The 21,797-nt window shown below is 41.2% G+C and overlaps 1 protein-coding gene across 1 annotated transcript in view; it reads left to right on the top strand.

Annotated features, from left to right (window-relative positions):
- Positions 1-2,535: 2,535 nt before the first annotated feature.
- LOC143741174 (large ribosomal subunit protein eL38) overlaps positions 2,536-21,797 on the top strand; it is a 165,713-nt gene continuing 146,451 nt past the window's right edge. The window contains exon 1 of the mRNA XM_077233616.1: positions 2,536-2,546. The gene's annotated coding sequence lies outside the window, so the exon portion shown is untranslated. The remainder of the gene's footprint in view (positions 2,547-21,797) is intronic.

Raw genomic sequence — 21,797 nt, 5'->3', positions numbered from 1 at the left:
TTAACCTGATAATCGCGTCAAAGCAGCTGGTACACGGCACGACTGTAGGCTACTGCACGGTGAGCTGGTGGCCATTCAGAACCTTTCGCTCTAAACATGGTGACCGAAGATTTCAATGTTGCTTCTGTAGCTTTGAGTGACAACAAATGAGTTGTGTGCAAATTATTATTTTGTTGAAGAGTGTGTGTGTGTGTGTGTGTGTGTGTGTGTGTGTGTGTGTGTGTGTGTGTGTGTGTGTGTGTGTGTGTGTGTGTGTGTGTGTGTGTGCGTGCGTGTGCGTGCGTGTGTGTGTGTGTGTGTGTGTGTGTGTGTGTCTGTGTGTGTCTAAGCGAATGCTTTGGGTTTGCTGCCACTGGGCTATAACCTAATATGCATAGATCTAGCCTATGTGACGGTTGTGCATGATTTGGCATTATGGGACAGCCCAAACACTAGTCTAATTTGGGCCCACTTACCGAATTTTTTAAACCTGTTTAAGAATTATCGGGAGGTCAGGAGGTGCTCATAACACTTGTCTCGGAATTGCTCTTACACACTGCGAGCCGCAACTATCAGAGCATCAACGATTCGCCTGTGAGCTCGAATGGCAGCAAACTTTACCTTACCATATATGTTAGGTTTTTTTATGTTATTATTTTTTTTTTATTGTGTTTGCCAAGTTAAATAACTTAAATATTTGTGAAAAAATGGTTACACTTTATTTTGATGGTTCACTTTAGACATTCTAACTATAAATACATTTGCAACTAAATGTCATTTAACTGTCATTAGAGTAGCTATTAGGAGACTGTAGTAGACTGCTAGTTTAGGGATTGCAGAATTAATTGACATGTAGCTGCAATAATAATAAAACACAAGTTCTGGCCTGTCCTCTCTCTCTTCTCTGTCGTCGCTCCCCCTTTTCTGCAATGTTACTTATTGTCAGTACAGTAGAATGTCTGTTGGGGGAGAATCAAAATAAAGTGGTAGCTGATATTAAGCAGACAGTTTACTAATATTCTGAGAGTTTGTTGACATGTAGTTGCAAAGTAAAAGACCAGAAGACCTCTACGCTCTACGCTGGTCTACGCTGCTCATTAGCTGGTTGAATCAGCAGCCATGTTCCAAAAACCAGACTGACCACATTAAACTTGTTTTACAAGCCGGTAGCTGGTTTGTTCCTGGTCCAAGATGGCCCAAGGACCATTGTGGACTAGCTAATGATCAATTTGGTTGATCTGAAATCATCCAGCATGTTCCAAAACAAAGCTAGTAGCTTAGACTTTGACAGCGTGTGAAATGAAGTTGGAGTTGTTTATGGGACCTGTCCAGTTATTTATTTAGTAATTCTGGGGGCCTTGCAGTTTTGAGAAATAAAGTGTAGACATATATTTTAAGAAAACCTTCTAAGGTTTAAAATCCTACCAGCACCAGATTGAGGGAACAAGTAAAATGAAAATAACAACATTTTAGTGCTACCTCACGCTGATATAAATGTCCCTTTAGGTGAGGAAACTTCTGTCTAAAACAAGACAAACTGTTCCATTGCAGTCTTAACGAGTATATCTGGAAATGAAACCAACTCAGGTCAGCTTTTAACAAATTGTAAAATGGCTTTGACACTTTGGACTCAAGAGTCTGACCTTTTCTTAGAGGAAGCGTTCTTCACTGGTCTGGCTATTGGGCGGTCCGTGGGTGAGGCTCATCAGTCATTAGTCCACGAGAGGTGGTCGATATTGCTTTCTGACTTCCTGTATGAAAGGTAGCAAAGCTGTGTGTATTGGATAAAATGTTGGCATAGTGATTCCAGACGTGATCCTTCAAAACATTATGAGAGTTCTATCCATCACTGCACACTTTCAGCATTACCTAAGATTCAGTGCGGGCTGGGAAACCGAAATAAGGTTTCGTGAAGGATAAAACGGTATTATCTATATCCACTAACCACCTGACCCTTGTGTAGGAGTCATTACTCATTTCCTCCCTCTCCTTCCTGTTCTCAGAGCACAAACGAAGGCTCTTTGTGGAGCAGAACACTTTACTAAAGCACTGCAGCGCTATTATTGGAACAGACTCTTTTATTCCCACCCTTTCAGTCTCATTATTCCTCAAACTAACAGAACACCCACAACTTCCACTCTCCTCTCGTCTACCTTCCTGTTCTTTGCACCAGTCGTTCTCCAGGGACAAGAGGGACTTTGAAGGTGTCTCCTGGGATAAGCTTGATTTGAGGGAATGGGATTGGTGGATTATCACACTTTGATCAGTGTTTCCTCTTTCTCATGTTCCTGCAAATGCACACGCACACTCATTCACACTAGTTTAGACACTTTACTGTGAATGTCCTCAGAAGGGGCAAATAATTGTTGAACGGATGTTTTTTTTTTTCATGGTTCTTGAGACTCTTCAGAACATAGACTGTAAAAAAAATGGACGACGCCCCTTCGTTCTCTTCCATTGGCGAGAACTGAAGCCGCCATTGTCCCGATATGGCGCTGACATCTTGGGACTTGAGTCTGCGCAGTTGCGATTTCGGGACCAGACATGCGCAGTAGTGAGCAGGACGTAAACCTGGGAAATCAATGTCCCGCTCTGGTCCCACCCTCACTCTCGCTGAATCAAGCGTAAGCACGCGCCTCTGCTGCAGAACAACCCATTATGACGGTGTGAAATAATTAATTATAGAAATTTAGATATTAAATTTAAAGCTCCAATCACCTCAGTCCTCCAAAGATCCCGAAAAAAAGTCAGTTGTTGCTTCAGTGACTACTTTGCTCAGAGAACCTGTCAATCACAGCTGTCAATCATGTACGCCACAGCACCGTTTTTATAGCATCAAATAACTAACTAAAAACAAACTTATTTTAAAAACAAACACTTGAAATTACATCAGCGTGATGAAAACTACAGTAAATGACAGAAACTATCTTTGGAAATAAGATATGTGAAGTGTAATTTAATTGTTTAGTTGGTCTCACGTCCCACTGAATAACACAGGAGGCGGGGTTTATGAGCTATACTAGGACCAGTCACCGGGGGGCGATCGAGACGCTTTGGCTTCACTTTTCAGGGCTTGTGCGGCACGCTTGCTTCAGAAGACTTGGAAAATTGCTAAGTTCCTCAAGAATCATTATTTTTTTGCATGCAGTTTGAGTATAACTACACAGTATATAATTGTACACTACTGTTCAAGAGTTTGTGGTCGGTAAGTTGTTACTTTTAGTATTTATACAAACAATAATGTAATTTATTCATGTGATGGCAAAGCTGAATTTCATTACTCCAATCTTCAGTGTCACATGATTCTTCAGAAATCACTCTAATATGATAATTTGGAGCTTGAGAAGCATTTCTTATTATTCTCAGTGTTGAATAAAGCTTTGTGGAAAGAATTATTTGAGGATTCTTTGATTAGAAAGATCAAAAGATCTTTTTGAAATAGAAATCTTTTGTAAGATTGTCTTTGTCACTTAATTAGCAATTCATTTGTAATCTTAGATGACCCCAAACTTTTGAACTGTGTGTGTGTGTGTGTGTGTGTGTGTGTGTGTGTGTGTGTGTGTGTGTGTGTGTGTGTGTGTGTGTGTGTGTGTGTGTGTGTGTGTGTGTGTGTGTGTGTGTGTGTGTGTGTGTGTGTGTGTGTGTCTGTGTGTGTGTCTGTGTGTGTATTGGGTATATGTTTGCTATACTATAATATAAAATTATATTTTGTATATTTACATTTTATTTGTTATTATATATTTTATATTTGTATTAACCAGCACGGTTTTGGCAGAAAAGGGGTCTTTCAGAAGGTTTAATCAAAATCTCATTTCTCTCTCCAATAATTTGGAGATTTTTTAGGAGATCTAAATTGAGTTGTCTTTCCTTCATGTGGACAATCCGTAGAGGAGACACACCTCTTACCGTGTGGTAATTTCCTCACATTAAGCTAATATTTAGTCCAAACACCCGGTGAAGCAGTAATCAAGAGCTTCCTCTTTCTCTTTTTCTCTTTACTCTTTCTCTCTCAGTTCTTTGAGATATGCTCTGAATGTCAGTGAAGTGATTATATGTAAATGCATGCTAACAGCTCGCTTTTTTTACTCTTTCTCCTTCGTGCTCCTACCCTTTACTTAGTGTCTCCTTTCTCTGCCACAGTGTCATAGTCGGCATGGGCAATTCAGAGGTGACATTTCAGGCAGACAGATTATGCCCCACTCCAATTAATTTCTCCTCCCTTCCCACCGTTAAATACACAATCAGGCTAAGGCAAAATGTCAGCAAAACAAACGAGCAACTGCCACATGACTGACAATTACCGCAAAGCCGCTCAGAAATGCCAATATGTTGAAAGCGCCACCGCCTCCTGAGATGAATGAAGGGGCAAACATCCTTGTTTGGGGCTGTGAAGTGTGTGTGTGTGTGTGTGTGTGTGTGTGTGTGTGTGTGTGTGTGTGTGTGTGTGTGTGTGTGTGTGTGTGTGTGTGTGTGTGTGTGTGTGTGTGTGTGTGTGTGTGTGTGTGTGTGTGTGTGTGTGTGAGTGTGTGTGTGTGTGTGTGTGTGTGTGTGTGTAGTTTTGTCAAGTTCAACCAATTACACATCACTGATCTTTTTGTACTCTGTCTTTATAGGATGTGTTGTAGAGCATATTTGCTAAAGGGAGAAAAGCTAAAAGTGTCTCTTTTTTGTTTCATCAAACATCACATGCACATGCACTTGAACGTCTCTATTCCCTCCTGTCAATATGATGGCATATTTGCACAGGGATCTATTCTCTTTAATAATGTCATTCTTACTTCACAACTAACTCAACTGATGTTCCTATAGGGTCATCCTTCAATCATGCTGGAGAACATGATCATCAGGTTTTGCAGAAACTTGTGGAGCAAAAACGGGCCATATTAAATGCTAAAAATAGCATTTAGAGGCGCCAACACAATGCCACAAACATCTTATGAAATGATCCTGAACACATGGAGAGCAGGGTGTTGTGTCATAGACAACAAAAACTGCAACAAAAACTCTGTCACCGTGATTTTCCCAAAAAAGAAATGTTCATGGATCAACATATTTTGTTGATCCTGGAACAACATTTCTGTCCAAAAATGTAGTCCCTAATACCTACATCTAAACTTAACCCTAACTAACCCCTGAAATCAGAGGGAAATGACAGATGTAGAAGCTAAACCTGGTTGTATGCCTAAACTTTACATAAACTGTAAACGTGTCAATAGTGATAGGTTGACCTCAAATCTGATAGGTTGATTATAATCATGTTGTTATATATAATGTTGTTTAAGGATCAACAAAGATGCTGATGAAATCGCCTTCATCCAAAACTCACTGCAGAGAACTTTAAAATGCTAAATTTGTACATTTATATTTGAAGGTCTGTTGTTTTCTTAGACAAACATGGATAATGCAACATATTTTTAGTTGCTGTCGCAATATTTGCTGCATAGTAACCTGGCAACAAGCCATTACAAAATGTATGAAATCAATCCGGACATCACTGTGCAAATAGCCTACTTTACCAGGTTTGAAATGAGAATTTGAAATGAGAATTATAATTAATATCTAAAGGCCAGTTCTGCCCTAAAACACTGTAAAAATTAGTGTCACAGTTAGCTTTCACAAGTTCCCTGGATTGAACTTTAGATAACTCAAATATCCAAATGTCATTGTAACTCAGTTAGATGTTATGGGAAGAAGGAGGCAGGAACTGCCTTTATATATATATATATATATATATATATATATATATATATATATATATATATATATATATATATATATATATATATATATATATATATTGTCCATGCATTCTTTGGGGTCCTCGCATTCTTTCTCACACCTGAATGAAAGGTTCATTACTATGCAGGGTCTTTGTCTTCTCAGGTGTGAACCAACTAATTATTCACAAGGGGGTTGGGCAGTTGACGCCCATTCGCATATTGCCTTGGCAAACAAAAAAATGTTTTTCACAATTTTAATCAATCTATTGTGTTATGTGAATGATTAGGCAGCATGATTTTCAAATCATTTTGAAGCAAAAACTCTAGGCGACAACTTCCATTAGACAAAAGTCTTGTGGACACATATTTAGTATGTGTTTTGTGGCCTTATTTCAGACACTTTAAGTTTTAGTTTTTTCAATAACCATGCATAAGCAATATTCTCTCAAAAATACAAACATGTACATACATGTTGCTCACATATTACGGTAGCCCCGTTTGTGCTCTATAGAGTGAATTTCACACCTTTGCCATTAACATGTTTATAAATAACTGAAAAAAGCACAAATGTGACCCGTCACAGAAACCAGGGACACAAGTCGGCAGCACAACTTTCGAGCAAAATGAGAAAGAAGAGTTTTTTTTCAAAATTGGTGATTTTCAATTTTTTGGAGAATCTGTTAATTGAAATCACGAAGAAGCCTCTCCATGTTTGAGATAGCAGTATTGGTATATTTAAAAGCTTACATTTTGAGGTTGAAATCGGCTTGTTTTCGGAGATTCTAGCATGCAGTAGGGGCGTGGCGTGTCATTGTCTGTGTGTATTTCCATACTGAATAACCCGGCGCTTTTGCCCCCGCCCTCCAAGTCAACCACATGGCTACTTATTATGCTGTGCTCTGGCCAGCTCTCTCTGATATCAAAATTCAATGAAGATGGATGCCGCAAAGATTGTCGCAGACGAGATGAACCGTCTGGCAGTTACACCGAAAATGTTTTCGCCGCACTTCGTGGGCTCGGGAAACTGAACCGGAGGTATGGGCGCAGCGCGCTCGCCCTCAGTGCTTCAATACGGCGGCTCGGCTCGCTGACAGCGGTGGCTGGCTGTTTCATATGTGACGGAGAATCGAAATAGAGGATGCAGTTAAGACCTTTGCTGCTGCGATGAAGGCCTGCCGTGCGTGTTTCTGAAATGTAAGTTAAGCTTCATTTGCTCTTTAGTCGTTATTTAAGATGCTGAACCTGCTGATGATATAATGTGCTTGCGGACATTTCATTTGTGTGTGTATACGCACATAAGAAAGTGGTGTAAAGAGATTTGCAACAGTAATTTGAGGAGGTGAAATGTGATTATTTGGAAAATTGCAGAAATGACTGCTTAAAGAAAAATGCCAGCAGGCATTTGCCTCCTACATAAACTTTAATATTGTTGACATTTTGGGCACACGAGCGTTGCGTACTATTTGCGCTATAGATATGTAGGCCTATGGCTTATTGGTCTTTGTTTGTTGTTGTTGGTTTTGCGTTATATGTATATGGCATATTGGTCTTTGTGTGTTGTTGCTGGTTTTGCGTTATACTGTATGTATATGGCATATTGGCCTTTGTGTGTTGTTGCTGGTTTTGCGTTATATGCAGGCTATATGGCATATTGGTCTTTGTGTGTTGTTGCTGGTTTTGCGTTATATGTATATGGCATATTGGTCTTTATGTGTTGTTGCTGGTTTCGCGTTATATGCAGGCTATATGGCATTATTGGTCTTTGTGTGTTGTTGCTGGTACGTTGCAAATAGAGGGGCAGCACAATTGTTTTTCGCCTAGTGCGGCAGAAGTGCACTCATTCGAAGTGTAAAAAAAGCTGTAAAGCACATGGAGGAGCTTTACAGGGGGTATGGCTTATCTAAATGAGATGTAAATGAGCCCTTTTGTCACCCCCAGCAGCAGAGACAGGTGAGAACTGCACAATCTTTAGCTCGTTTTCTCCTCTTTGAGCTTTTTTAAGTGCCTACTTTAAAATGGCCACAACTTCTCCAAATATTATCAGATTTCCACATGTTACACATCGTTGGAAAGCTTGGATATTACACTCTCAGAATCTATGAATAACTCAAAATGCCCCAGAACCGACTTGTGTCCCTAGTTTCCGTGACTGGTCACAAATGTCAGAGCATGTCAGAACACCTCCAGGACCCAGAAAATCCCTCAGACCCCAGAGGGTTAAATAATTTACGAAAAGAAATACAACAGGAAAGAAAAATATAGCCCCTCACGGATGACTGCGGTCTCATAATAAAACACAAGTTCTGGCCTGTCCTCTCTCTCTTCTCTGTCGTCGCTCCCCCTTTTATGCTTCCACTCCTCCGTGAGAGATACGAGACCGGTGCGTCGCGCAGGTGTCACTCATTATCAATCCCGCCACCGGCTTCGCGCCGTTCTCTCGCGGCCCTCGGCCTCGTCCTGCTCGCCACAGTCATTCAATACAACTTCACATTACAAGTAGAGAAAACTTTAAATATTGATGCAGAATACTTTATTAAATTTGAAAAACAAAATTACAGTGACAGGCAAACACTTATCACAGTAGTACTACTTATATAGGCCTAAAGTTTTGTAATAATGTCATACTTTTTCCATTGATTTACTGTTTATAAATAAATCTCTACCAAAAATTGGTCTTCTCGATTAAAAAAAATCCAATTGGCCTCGTTCATCTTTTACTGAAACATATTGTGTCTTTCAGGCGTTCAGTTTACATGATTGTAAACAACGACGCTGATCTAGACCTTGCGCTGAATGTCCGAGTAGATGATTTTGATTATGTGGTTTTCATCACCACTGACAAGATCAAATGCTTCGGCTGTGGTAAAGTCGGCCATTTGGTTCGAGCTTGTCACAGCAAACAAGAGGAAGACAATCGTTCAGCTGACACGGTAGGTGTAGCTAACGGTACTGTGCAGCCGGCCGATAATCAGCGGTGGCGCGGACGAGCGATCCTGATGGAGCTCAAAGCGCTGGGACTGAGAAGGATGCTTTGGTTTCAGTGGAGGAGAAAATTGAAAGTGCAAAAGACGCTGAAAACGAGGAAGACAAAGGTGAGTCAAGCGATAAAGGAGATTCAGAAATGATTATGGGGGATGTTGGAGAGGTTGACTGTAGGCCTAATGAAATTGGTTCAGAACAAACAGAGTTTAAAGTGCCATTAAAAAGGAAGAAGTCTGATAAAGTTCATGATTAAAGACAACAAAATAAATTAGATCTTGAAGATGTTACTGATCTTGCGTGCGTTTCCCAAAAGCACCGTTGGCTAACTATGATCGCAATTTCCATTGAACTCTATTGGTAACGACGGAACTTGCGACCATAGTTGGCTTTGGGAAACGCACCCCAGATCGATTCAGAGAGTGACAGTCTCAAGTGTTACTTTGTCACAAATTGAGTTTTCCTACGATGTAGTTGTGTTGTGTCACTGTTCCTTGAGTCAACGATGAATAAAAGTGGGGTTTTAGTCAATGAGTATACTTCCCAGATGTAGGACAGTTTGTGGAAAAAAACAAACAAATAATTTATGACTGAACGCTGTTTTTCAAAAAAGTGTACCGTTTACAGTTTTTTTCAATTGCTTACACACTAAAATTCAAACTTTCCCACTATTAGCAAAACCTTACACTCAAGGAGCAAAACACCAGCCTAGATTTGCACAATTGTAAGCACGTTGTCAGCTTCACCCTTTTTGCAAAACATTACACACAGTGATTTGTAAAACCCTACACACATTTTCACACCTTAGACACAGATAAGGATTGTGAGGTTACTTCCTTGTCATTACAAAGCCCCGGTTTGCCATTGACCACACATTAATGAATGAATTGGAAATGCACATCCATCAGGCGTGGAAGCACACATGTGCTAATTTGAAAACGCAGCACTCAGGTGTGCTATAAAAGGCCGCAGGTGAGTTCACCTGTCTTCAACAAAAATGGAAGGAGCTAGAAGAAGAAGAAGAAGAAGAAGAAGAAGAGTGAGAATAAGAGGGGGAGCTCAAAGAGGAGATGAAGGAGGTAGAGGAAGAGGTGAAGGAGGTAGAGGAAGAGGTGAAGGAGGTAGAGGAGGAGGCCCAGGTATAGGAAGAGGAGAAGAAGGGGATAGAGGAAGAGGCCTAGGTAGAGGAAGAGGTAGAGAAGGACTTGTAGAGTTGATAGAACCTGAACAGAGAAGACGAGGACCAAATTTGACTCAAGAAATCCGTGCAACACTTATTGACCATGTTATCAACCATGGACTGACACCGATGGAAGCTGGAGAAAGAGTTCAACCAAATCTCTGGTTGATGCTGTAACTGAATAGTTACAGTATTCTTGTTGCTTTTACAGTAGTCTTTCTTTAGAGTCAAACTGTATGTACTTCATGCAGTAATTTGTATTTGTCTACAGATTTTATTTTTTTCATTGATTTCATTGTTGGTTGATTACTGTAACTGATTATGGTAAGAAATACTGTAAATAAATACTTGAAATATGAGTCTGCAGAAATCAGTGTTGTGCAGTGCTTGGTAAGTTTATAATAGGCCTATTTGTGTACATTCTCCCTATATCTCAAACTAATCATGAAGAATGTTGTTTTGTTTGTCACAATTTTTTTTTTCATCTAAATTATCCCTTGCATAACAATGTCTGGCCAAAAATCTAGCACATGCTATTTCCTAAAAATAGTTTTTTTTTTACAAATGTGTTTTTTATTTATCACAGCAGTGTGAAACTGGTTGCAATAGTGTCTGATCATTGAGGACAGTGTTGGTCAAATGAAAACTAATAGCATTTTTAAAATATGTGTATATCTTTTGACTGAAGTGTGTAAGTTTTGACAGAAGTGTGTCATTTTCCAAACAATCTAGGAATTATGCCAATTGAGTGTGGTGTTTGGATAATTGTGATTACATTTTGAAAAAAAGAACCCGGTTTTCAAAATTGCGTGTAAACAATTGAACAATTGAAAGCGCTATATAAATGAGGATGACTTGACTTAATATGAACTCATGTGGGATTGCATGAGCATCCATTTCCAAAAAACAAAGAACAAAAATTTGTCAATATGGTGTTATCCAGTACACTGGGAAACAATGTTGTGTGTAGTGTACTGCAGTCAATATACTTACTTCCACATATGCTTGTCTGACCACTTTGTTTCTTTGAGAGTTTCTCTCAAACGGCAACTTATAAAGTTGTTTCATTCTGATTTGGTTTCGCTTGAGAATGCGAGCCAATGTGGACAGACTGACTCGTTGATTGTTGTTGAATAAGCTGTTGTCTTGGATGATGTGGCTTTGAATTTCTCGTAATCGGATTTCATTATGTTCCAAAACCAAGTTTACAATGCCAGCTTCATGTACCCCGGTGAACATTTGGCCCCTTCCTCCACCATGGTGTCGTCTCTCAATCCTTTAGTAAAAAAAAAAAAAAAAAAATATATATATATATATATATATATATATATATATATAGGGCTTGGACAATGCAGCCTAAATATTTTCCCCCACAGTAGAGTACATTGTACAGGAAACTTGTACAGTTCATGAATGGCTGATGTCATACACTAAGTAAACAGGTGTCACCCAACTATACTATGACATGGGGTGTACTACATGTGTACTACATGACATTTTGGTTACATACCTGTTCTCCAGTCTAAAGGTCCGGATGACAGAGGCGACAGTAAAACGGCTCAAGTTTGGCTGCACTCTCGGTCCAGATGCATTGTCAGCCCATGTTTGATGACATGATCTACTAAGGTTGCTCTGATTTCATTTGAAAGTGTTTGTCTTCTTTGGCCATGAACTCCTCTACCTGCTCTACCCCTACCTCTCACTCTTCCTCCCCCTCTTATTCCTCTTCCTCTCTCTTCAACGTCTTCCATTGTTGTTGTAAAAAAAAAAAAGGTGCTCACCTGTGGTCTTTTCATAGTGCTTACATCCTGATTGAAGTGTTAACAATTAACCATTGAGGTGTTTGGCCAGGTATTCCTCTTCCTCTACCTCCTTCATCTCCTCTTTGAGCTCCCCCTCTTATTCTCACTCTTCTTCTTCTTCTTCTTCTTCTTCTTCTAGCTCCTTCCATTTTTGTTGAAGACAGGTGAACTCACCTGCGGCCTTTTATAGCACACCTGAGTGCTGCGTTTTCAAATTAGCACATGTGTGCTTCCACGCCTGATGGATGTGCATTTCCAATTCATTCATTAATGTGTGGTCAATGGCAAACCGGGGCTTTGTAATGACAAGGAAGTAACCTCACAATCCTTATCTGTGTCTAAGGTGTGAAAATGTGTGTAGGGTTTTACAAATCACTGTGTGTAATGTTTTGCAAAAAGGGTGAAGCTGACAACGTGCTTACAATTGTGCAAATCTAGGCTGGTGTTTTGCTCCTTGAGTGTAAGGTTTTGCTAATAGTGGGAAAGTTTTAATTTTAGTGTGTAAGCAATTGAAAAAAACTGTAATTGTACTGAGAATAATATTGACAGAAATCACATTGAGCGTCATATACCTACACGTGAACGTCTCACTAAGATGATAAATGTGAATGATCTATGTGATATTTGCAGGCATTTTCATGACGGTCAGAGACAGTATAGGCCTACATGGGCTCATGCTCGTGACAATGTTCTATCTCTTGCTAGATTAGATTGTTTCTATGGTTTCAAACATCATTTGGGTATTTTTAAAAGTTGTGTAATTTCACCGGTCAGTTTTTCTGAGCATCATATGGTATTGTTTTTTTTGTTTTTTGTTTTTTTACAGTAAATCAAATTAAACTCCACATTGCATACTGGCACTTCAATACTAATTTATTGTGTAATAAGGATTTTAAGGATGTATTTAAAGTATGTTGGGAAGATTTTAAAAAGACAAAAGACTAAGACCTTTCAAGACCCACAGCAATGGTTGGTACAACACTTTTGTAAAGGTCCAAATAAAACAGTGTTGCCAACAATATACTCGTAATGTCACCAAAGAGTTAAATAGTTATATGAAGGCACTGGAGGCAGAAATAATTAAATTGCAGAGTTTAGCTGATTCAGCAAGTAATCAAAGTTATACAGAGATGATCTCAAATAAGAAAAAACAGCTATCTGACCTTCTGGGGGTGACAGCACAAGGAGCTCTGATTCGTTCTCTTTTTAAGTATTGAATGTACATCGGATGTACTTCGAAATATTTTTTTAGCCTTGAAAAGAAAAATGGGCAGAAACGTTTTTTGCATGCTTTACGCTCTGAGGCAGGAGTGTTTTTATCTATTCATGCAGAAATACGAACAAGAGCTTGCGGGTTTTATGAAAACTTGTACAAGAATAAGTTAGGAACAGGATGGGATTCTGAAAGGTTTTTTTTTTTTTTAAAGATTGACCCAAGTGTCAAACGGTGCCAATGCAGATCTCTCAGGAGCATTAAGCCTCGGAGAGTTACTTAAGGCCCTTCAAGGCATGAATTCTTAGTTCATGAGTTCACATCTACATATAATTACTACGGTAAAGGTTATGTGTACTTGGTGTGCTGTCCGGGTGGAGGGCTCCGAGCTCGGAATTTCTGCCCACCCCAGAGTACTCCCCCGATGGTAAGAGTAGATGGAACTAGAGATGGAACTAAAAGTGAGGGAGTGGTGGTGGGATGCCGATAAACTGTCAAGGAACAAAGGTGGGTTCTGCTGTTATTTATCTTGTCCTGAATTGATTACTGATTGATCTCCACTTGTGCTAATTGGGTTAATTATCTGCACCTGCTCCTACCGAACCTTGTTAATAAAACCAGGAATTGACCGTTCACAAAGACCCGCCCCCTTTAGTTACTGTTGCTATGTCCGACAAGCTACGCTGCTCTCACGACACACACCATGTTGTCACCGGTTCTCTCGCAATGAAAAATATATCACGGAGCAGAGAGGACTCTGTCAACACGCTGACAGACAGGGCAGACCAGGTTACTTTTGATATGAAACAAAGTCTCAACTTTCAAATTTGGTCATTTTTTAAAGGAATTTAAACAATAAATACCGTTTTGTGGCTCTTTAATGTGTCTGACAGATTGCTGTAGCGCCTCATTTAAACCTGCTCATGAACCGATCATATCTTCCTTCTAGTTAATTTATAGCATAAAATAAACATGAATGAACATAAGAAGGAATGTTATTCTAACCACGGAAAGGCGTCAGTACACTTTGTTTTTCAAGTTCAAATCGTCCAACGTTAATCTACTAACTGTCCTGACTGCTTTGTCGGACAAAAATGGCGGATTCGGCGGATGGCGGACTATGATTGGTCAGATGGCCTGTCAATCAACCTCCCTGCGAAAGGTCAATTGACGGCCTTCCTGTTGAATTTTATAAATTCTTTTGGACAGAGGTAGAGGAGGACCTTTTGCAGGTGCTTAAGGATAGTTGGGCTCAAGTAGGTTGCCTTCGAGGAGCCGTAGAGCGGTCATCACTATCCTCCTCAAAAAAGGAGATATTTTAGAAATTAAGAACTGGAGTCCTGTTTCGCTCCTTTGCTCAGATTATAAAATAGGTTAGCTAAAATTATAGGTCAGGTGGTTTATTGTGTCACTGGTAGGTCAATTTTTGACAATATTACCCTTATTAGGGATATTTTTGATGTCTCCAAGTTGCTCAACATTAATATTGGACTTATTTCATTAGATCAAGAAAAGGCGTTTGATAGGGTCGAACACCCTTACTTGTGGAGAATTCTAGAAGCTTTTGGATTCTGTCAGGATTTTATTGATAAAGTGAAAGTGCTCTATGGTGACGTTGAGAGTGTGCTTAAGATAAACGGTGGCTTATGCACTCTTTTAAGTTCTGTAGGGGTATTAGACAGGGCTGTTCTTTTTCTGGAATGTTATATGCATTTGCTATAGAACCTTTGTTGCAACAATTAAGAGAAAATATTTGTGGTTTGAATCCACCTACTAGTACAAACCGCATTTCTTTGTCTGCCTATGATGATGATGTGGTAGTTTTACTTAACAGACAAAATTATGTGCATGTTTTAATGTAAGTTTTGGAAGATTTTAGAGTTTTGTCATCAGCAAAAGTTAATTGGAACAAGAGTGAAGCACTTTTAATAGGAAATTGGTCAAAAGGGAAGCCAAGCCTTCCTGATGGTTTAATTTGGGGAACAGGAGGTTTTAAGTATTTGGGAGTGTATTCGGGAGATGAAATGTCCATTCAGAAAAAAATGGGAAGGGGTTGTTGATAAGGTGACTGGCAGGCTTGACAAATGGAAATGGTTAATACCAAAGTTGTCATATAAAGGGTGGATATTAATTGTAAATAATTTAGTAGCTTCCTGCCTTTGGCATAGGCTAGCATGTTTGGATCCTCCCGCACAATGTCTAGCAAAAATTCAAGGGATTTTGGTTGATTTTTTGGGGGGATAAATTACACTGGGTCCCTCAGAGTATGTTGCATTTAAATAAAGAGGGGGTGGTCATCGTTTGATACATTTGAAAAGTATAATAGCAGCTTTTCGTTTGCAATTCTTACAAAGATTTCTGTATAAATCATCAGTGAATGAGTGACGGGCTGTTACATGTGCCATTTTACACAGAACTGAAGGACTTGGGTTGGACAAATCTTTGTTTCTAATGGACGCCTGTGAACTACGTGAATGTGAAGAGTTTGGAGTCTTTTTGACTCACAGAGAAATGAGACAACACTTTCTTCTTCTTCTGGAGGAGCTGCTAATAAACGGAGCTCGTTTCGATTTATCAAATGAGAGTTGCTCCTTTCTTGGACTTAATGTACTTTTGCCGAATTCACAGATCTTCACATTTGAACTTGATTCATGTAGCTGGACTGGACTTTGAAAGAACAGAAGAAGTGGCCTCTTTTCTAAAGGTCAGGGGCCTCATTTATAAATCTCTGCGTAGGATCCTTACTAAAAGTGTACGTGCGCCAGAAAGCCAAAAATGGCTTAAGCAAAAAAATGTTCAGACTTATAAAGCCATGCGTACGCCATAACCTGCGCAGAATTCACTTTATAAATCCCAGTCAGCGGAAGATTGTGCGCACAAGCGTCTCCACCCCGAAACAACCATATATGGAGCTTACAATGCCTAGTTTTACTATGCATATCCTCATCTGCATATCATTTGCATATGATTATTCATCCACGTGATAACATGTTTAACGTTACAAGACATTAGGAAAATATGAAATACAGATATGCCATCACATTAGTTACATTAATACAAATCATTTAGTAGCCAATCCTTTCCCTTGTTTTTGAATAAATAAATAAAATAATGTAAAATACATTTCAGAGAAAGTTTTTCTCAATCATTTCCACTGGCCAAATATTATTTTTAATTGATTTATATTTTTAATGGAAACAGATAGACCTTGTTGTGCATTAATTGCACTTTTTTTTTTCTCAGACAATCTGCTATTATCATGATAAGCAATTATCTCTGTAGTTAAAACATTAAAACACAGCATGCCAGAGGAAAAGTGTTCAAAAGCATTGCATCCACAATAAATATTTAGATTTATTGAATATAAAAAATGTTGTAACTTCTATCACAGTAATGATTTCATGTAAGTGTTTAACTTCATTAATGAGAATGGCATATTTATTCTAAATGTTTATATTAGAAGTAAAACAGTTTAAATCATTCTTTTATTTATTTAAACTGCTATTGTGAACATGCTTTTTTGTTATTATGAACTGTATTTATGATTAGGACTTTGTTAGGGTGTTTTTAGTTAATCTGCCGTTAGATATAAGCTAGCCTATATGCATCAGTTTCACTAAACGGCTTGGTGAGTAAAATTATATTTGTATGATCTTTCTGTATAATCTTCTTTAGATTTTCTGTCTAAAAGAGAACAAAAAGACATTTAACTCCAGCTCACCATCAGTGTCGCCAAACTGCTCCATCTCCAAAACTATCGTACGCATGGGTCAGAGTTTGCGTACAGGTGCGCAAATTTTCCCGTCAAGTTTGTTTTTATAAATCACAACTTATGCGTCGGAAGTGGCGTACGCATCTTTCAGGGCCTGTTTTGTGCGTACGCAACGGTTATAAATGAGGCCCCAGGTCTTTGCGGACTGTTGAACAGATGCTAAAGAACCGGAAAGCTTTGGTCAGTAATGAAGAAAAAGATTTACTGATGGACAGTCATGGAGTAGTAAACACTCCCAGTACAGAAGACTCTATTCCTGTTTTTACAATGCTGCCTAAATTGGATGGTTGTAGTGGACCTCTTTTAGATGCTGAAAGACCTTTGTGTTGGGATGTGTGTACAGCACCTGGCAAAGCTTTTTATAAAATATCTGTTAAAGTTTTTAATAAAAAGGTACTAAGTGATAAAGTTGACATGCTATGGCCCAGAGTATTGTTTGTTGAAGAGAATATGAAACCTGAATGGAGGTCACTGTATAGGCCACCGTTATCTAAAATGGCAGGGAATATACAGTGGAGGTTTCTTCACTGTGCCATCGCTGTTAATGCTTTTATTTCATTTCTTAAACCTTTATTTTCGATTTTGCTAAATGTTTTTATTTCTTTTAGTGAATTGTTTTCCATGAGGATTTTTAATTTTGGTTTTAAATTTGTTCGAACTTAAAGGTTTACTTGTCAGCTTTTGAATTTTGTTTTAGGTCGGGCAAAACTGGCCATTTACATGAGCAAACACAATATGGTTGAAAGATTGTCGGGTGAAGATGAAGTAATGCTGTTTTTAAATTTAATAGATTTTTTAGATAGATAGATTTTTGTTTTTATAAGTCAACAAAGGATCTATCAACGTTTGAAATGAAATGGCGTGGTAATGAAGTGCTCTGTTGTTGAAGATGATTTATTTGTTTCATATTTGGTGTTTATTTATATTGTTTTAATGCTTTCTTTTTCTTGGTATCTGATACAATGTAATTTTGTAATTTGTTGAAAAAAGTGTTTAATGAAGAGTGATTCATAGAAATAAAAGGCATTTCAAAATTCAATTCTCTCTCTCTCTCTGTCAGGGTTACATCATCCAGATCACCATCTCCGCCCACTCGTTCCCTTTCACCCAACCAGACTTTTCCCCGTTCATTATCCCCTGAGTACTAATCACCGTCACCTGTGTCCCATCAACCATACGGACTATAAAACACTCACCTTCACTGCAGTCACTTGTCTGGTCTCGTCATTCCATGGCTCACAGACTTCCCGATCACTTACCTTCTACTTACCGTCGCTTCACTCATCTTGGATCAACCCATCCGTACCAGCCATCGCCACGCCACCTGCAAGAGAGGGAAAGAAAGAGAGAGACTTAAAACCACAGCTAAGCTTCATTGAACTTTCTATGTTACTTCTTCTCACCTGTTATCTCCGACCGCAATCCTTCTGCAAAATAAACACTGATAACTTACCATCTTGTCTGATTCCTCTGTGATCCGTGACAGAAGACCAGACCACAGAAAGGAGTAATTATGCAGAATCAGTCGGATTTAGAAGAGGATTCCTCAGCGGCTAATCCTCCGGTCGCCGCGGCACTCTTTCCACCACCTCCACTTCCGCAACCTCCCGCTGCTTCGTTCACTGCCTCTGCGAGTCCCATGGCCCGGCCAGCGCCCTACTCTGGTGAGGCGGAGAACTGCAGTGGGTTTCTTCTCCAGGTATCCTTGTATATCTCCATGAATGAGCATCAGTTCCGTAGTGATACCGCCCGCGGGGCTTTCATTATCTCACTGTTATCTGGTCAAGCACTTCGATGGGCACAGTCATTGTGGGATTCAGATGCCCCGGTGGTCAAATCCTTCTCAAGTTTTAAACAGCACTTTAAAGAGGTTTTTGGGCAAACAATATCAGAACTGTCCATTCACGACCAACTCTATAACCTCCGTCAAGGAAATTCTTCAGTGAGTTCGTATACGCTTCAGTTCCGCACACTAGCCGCAGCTAGCGGCTGGAATGAAACCGCCCTGATCACCGCCTTTCGTCATGGTTTGAATTCCAACGTCCGCCAGCTGTTGGTGGTGTATGAGGACAGCATGGGGTTAGAGAATCTGATCCAGCAGACAATCCGTACAGCCCAGCGTCTCACCGCTTGTGATAGGTTTGTACCCACTGTAAGTTCTCCGCCTCCGGCGCCTTCAGTCACTCCTCCAGCACCAGTTCCAATGGAAGTAGACTCCACCCACCTTTCTACAGCTGAACGCCAGCGCAGATTTCAACATTCTCTCTGTCTATACTGTGCTTCCGACAAGCATCTCCTCAGTTCTTGCCCTGTACGACCTCCGCGACAGGCGGTAAGTGCCATTCAACTCTCCCCGAAGATTGAGCCTCTCACACATACCAGAGTACATGTATTAACCTCCTGTGTTTGTCTCCCAGCGCAAGCCCTCATTGACTCCGGGTCTGCGGGGAACTTCATATCCACCCAGTTTCTCCAAAAGTTGAATATTCGGCGACGCCGTCTGTGCCGAGATCTTCCCGTCCAAACCATACAAGGCAAGCCATTAGGTCGTGGTCGAATTCGCCATTATACACCCACTCTAACTCTTCGTATCGGCTGTTTACACTCTGAGGAAATTTCTCTTATGGTGCTGGAGGAGTCCACCGCGGATATCATCCTGGGACGTCCCTGGTTAGTACAACATCAGCCGGTACTCCACTGGGGAACTGGAGAGGTACTCCGTTGGGGTGAAGATTGCCATAGATCCTGCCTCAGTTCCATCCAGAAGGTTCATTCTTCGTCCCGTTCCAAGTCACCCGTGGGGGAAACTAGAGTTCCTGTCTGTTCTACTTCGGTGGAAAGCCCTGAAGTCCAAGTTCAAGGCGAAATCCCAGTGGAGTACCAGGCGTTCCAGGACGTATTCAGTAAGGAACTGGCAACCAAACTACCTCCACACCGGCCATGGGACTGCGCCATCGACTTGCTACCCGGAGCCACCCTTCGCAAAGGTCGTATATATCCTCTGTCCATCCCGGAACAGAAGGCCATGGAGGAGTATGTGAAGGAAGCTTTACATCAGCAGTTTATTCGACCATCTACCTCCCCTGCCGCTTCGAGCTTCTTCTTTGTGGCCAAAAAGGACGGAGGCTTGCGGCCCTGTATCGATTACCGTCATCTTAACTCTCAGACTGTCAAATTCAGCTATCCCCTTCCTCTGGTACCTGCCGCCCTGGAACAGCTGCGTGGTGCACGCATTTTCTCCAAACTGGACCTTAGAAGTGCGTATAATCTGATCCGAATCCGGCATGGAGATGAGTGGAAAACTGCCTTTGTGACCCCCTCGGGCCACTACTCAACAACACAGACTGGATATGGTATACAAATAAGAGTAGATAGTGAGGGAAGCCCATTGTGTTTCCAAGATGCCTCAGTCTTTGATTGACTGTCCAACGCTCCTGCCGTCTTCCAAGGTCATATGAATGAAGTCCTTCGAGAGTTCCTCAACCGTTTTGTAATCGTCTACATTGATGATATACTCATATACTCTTCTTCTATGTCTGAGCACCATCAACATGTCATCCAGGTCCTCGAGAAGCTGAGAGCACACAGGTTATATCTGAAGCTGGAGAAGTGCGAATTTCACACCTCTACCGTTCACTTCCTGGGTTATGTCATCAACCAACAGGGCATCCAAATGGACCAGAGGAAGGTGGAAACTATCCAGAACTGGCCACAACCCTCCTCCGTAAAGGAACTGCAACGATTCCTGGGGTTCGCGAACTTCTATAGACGATTCATCTGGAACTACAGTCATATCAGTGCTCCCCTCACTTCTTCCCTCAAGGGACGGCCCAAGTCTCTGTCCCTATCTCCCTCCGCAGTACAGGCCTTCCAGCGTTTAAAGGAAACTTTCATCACTGCTCCCATCCTCATTCATCCAAACCCGGACCTTCCGTTTGTGGTAGAGGTAGATGCCTCATCTACTGGAGTAGGAGCAGTTCTCTCTCAGCAGCAGGGTGAGCCACCCAAACTCCTTCCATGCGCCTTCTTCTCCAAGAAATTAGCCCCGGCGGAGCGGAACTATGACGTCGGTAACCGAGAGCTGCTGGCCATCAAACTGGCCCTTGAGGAGTGGAGGCACTGGCTGGAGGGAGCTAACCATCAATTCACAGTAATCACCGATCATCACAACTTGGAGTACTTAAGGGAGGCTAAAAGACTGAACCCTAGACAAGCCCGCTGGGCTCTATTCTTCACACGCTTCAACTTTGTGGTGTCATATCGTCCCGGGAGTAAGAATTGCAAGGCTGATGCACTTTCACGACTCCATCACACCTCTGTTGAAGATCTTCATCCCGAACCTATCCTCCCTCCAGCCGTTATCCTCAGTCCAATCGTCTGGGAGGTTGACCAACAGATCGCCCAGGAACTGACACGTCAACCCGCTCCGCCGGGAGGTCCAGAAGGGCGTATTTTCGTACCTCCACATCTACGTACTCCCCTTCTGGACTCCGCTCACTCCCTTCCGGGCTCTGGACATCCGGGTAGCAAGCGTACCCTCTCGCTCCTCAGTCAACGGTACTGGTGGCCGTCCATCTCCAGAGATGTCTCCAGGTTCATCCGCGGTTGTTCAGTCTGTGCCATCACCAACACCCCGAGGAGAGTCCCAGAAGGCAAGCTCGTGCCGTTACCTCTTCCCAGGCGACCATGGTCACACATTGGTGTCGATTTCATGACTGATCTACCCAATTCAGAAGGCTTTACCTGCGTATTCGTTGTTGTGGACAGGTTCTCTAAAGGTTGTAAGCTGATTCCCTTACCTGGTCTTCCCACTGCGTTACAAGCAGCTGAAGCTCTATTCCACAACATCTTTAGGAACTTCGGCCTCCCAGAGGATATCGTCTCGGATCGGGGACCTCAGTTCATCTCAAGAGTATGGCAAGCCTTCTTCAAACTCCTCGGGGTCACCATCAGCCTTTCCTCAGGCTACCATCCGCAGACTAACGGCCAGACTGAGCGGAAGATTCAGGAGATTGGACGTTACCTGCGGACGTACTGCCATCAGTACAAGGACAGCTGGAACCGTTACCTCCCATGGGCTGAGTATGCCCAAAACTCTCTGCGGCAGAACACCACCGGGCTCACCCCCTTCCAGTGTATCCTTGGTTACCAG

The sequence above is a fragment of the Siphateles boraxobius genome, unplaced genomic scaffold, assembly GCF_051911475.1.
Source record: "Siphateles boraxobius isolate OS27281-9 unplaced genomic scaffold, OSU_SipBor_1 1, whole genome shotgun sequence".
Lineage (NCBI taxonomy): Eukaryota > Metazoa > Chordata > Actinopteri > Cypriniformes > Leuciscidae > Siphateles > Siphateles boraxobius.
This window is presented reverse-complemented; position numbering and strand designations above follow the sequence as displayed.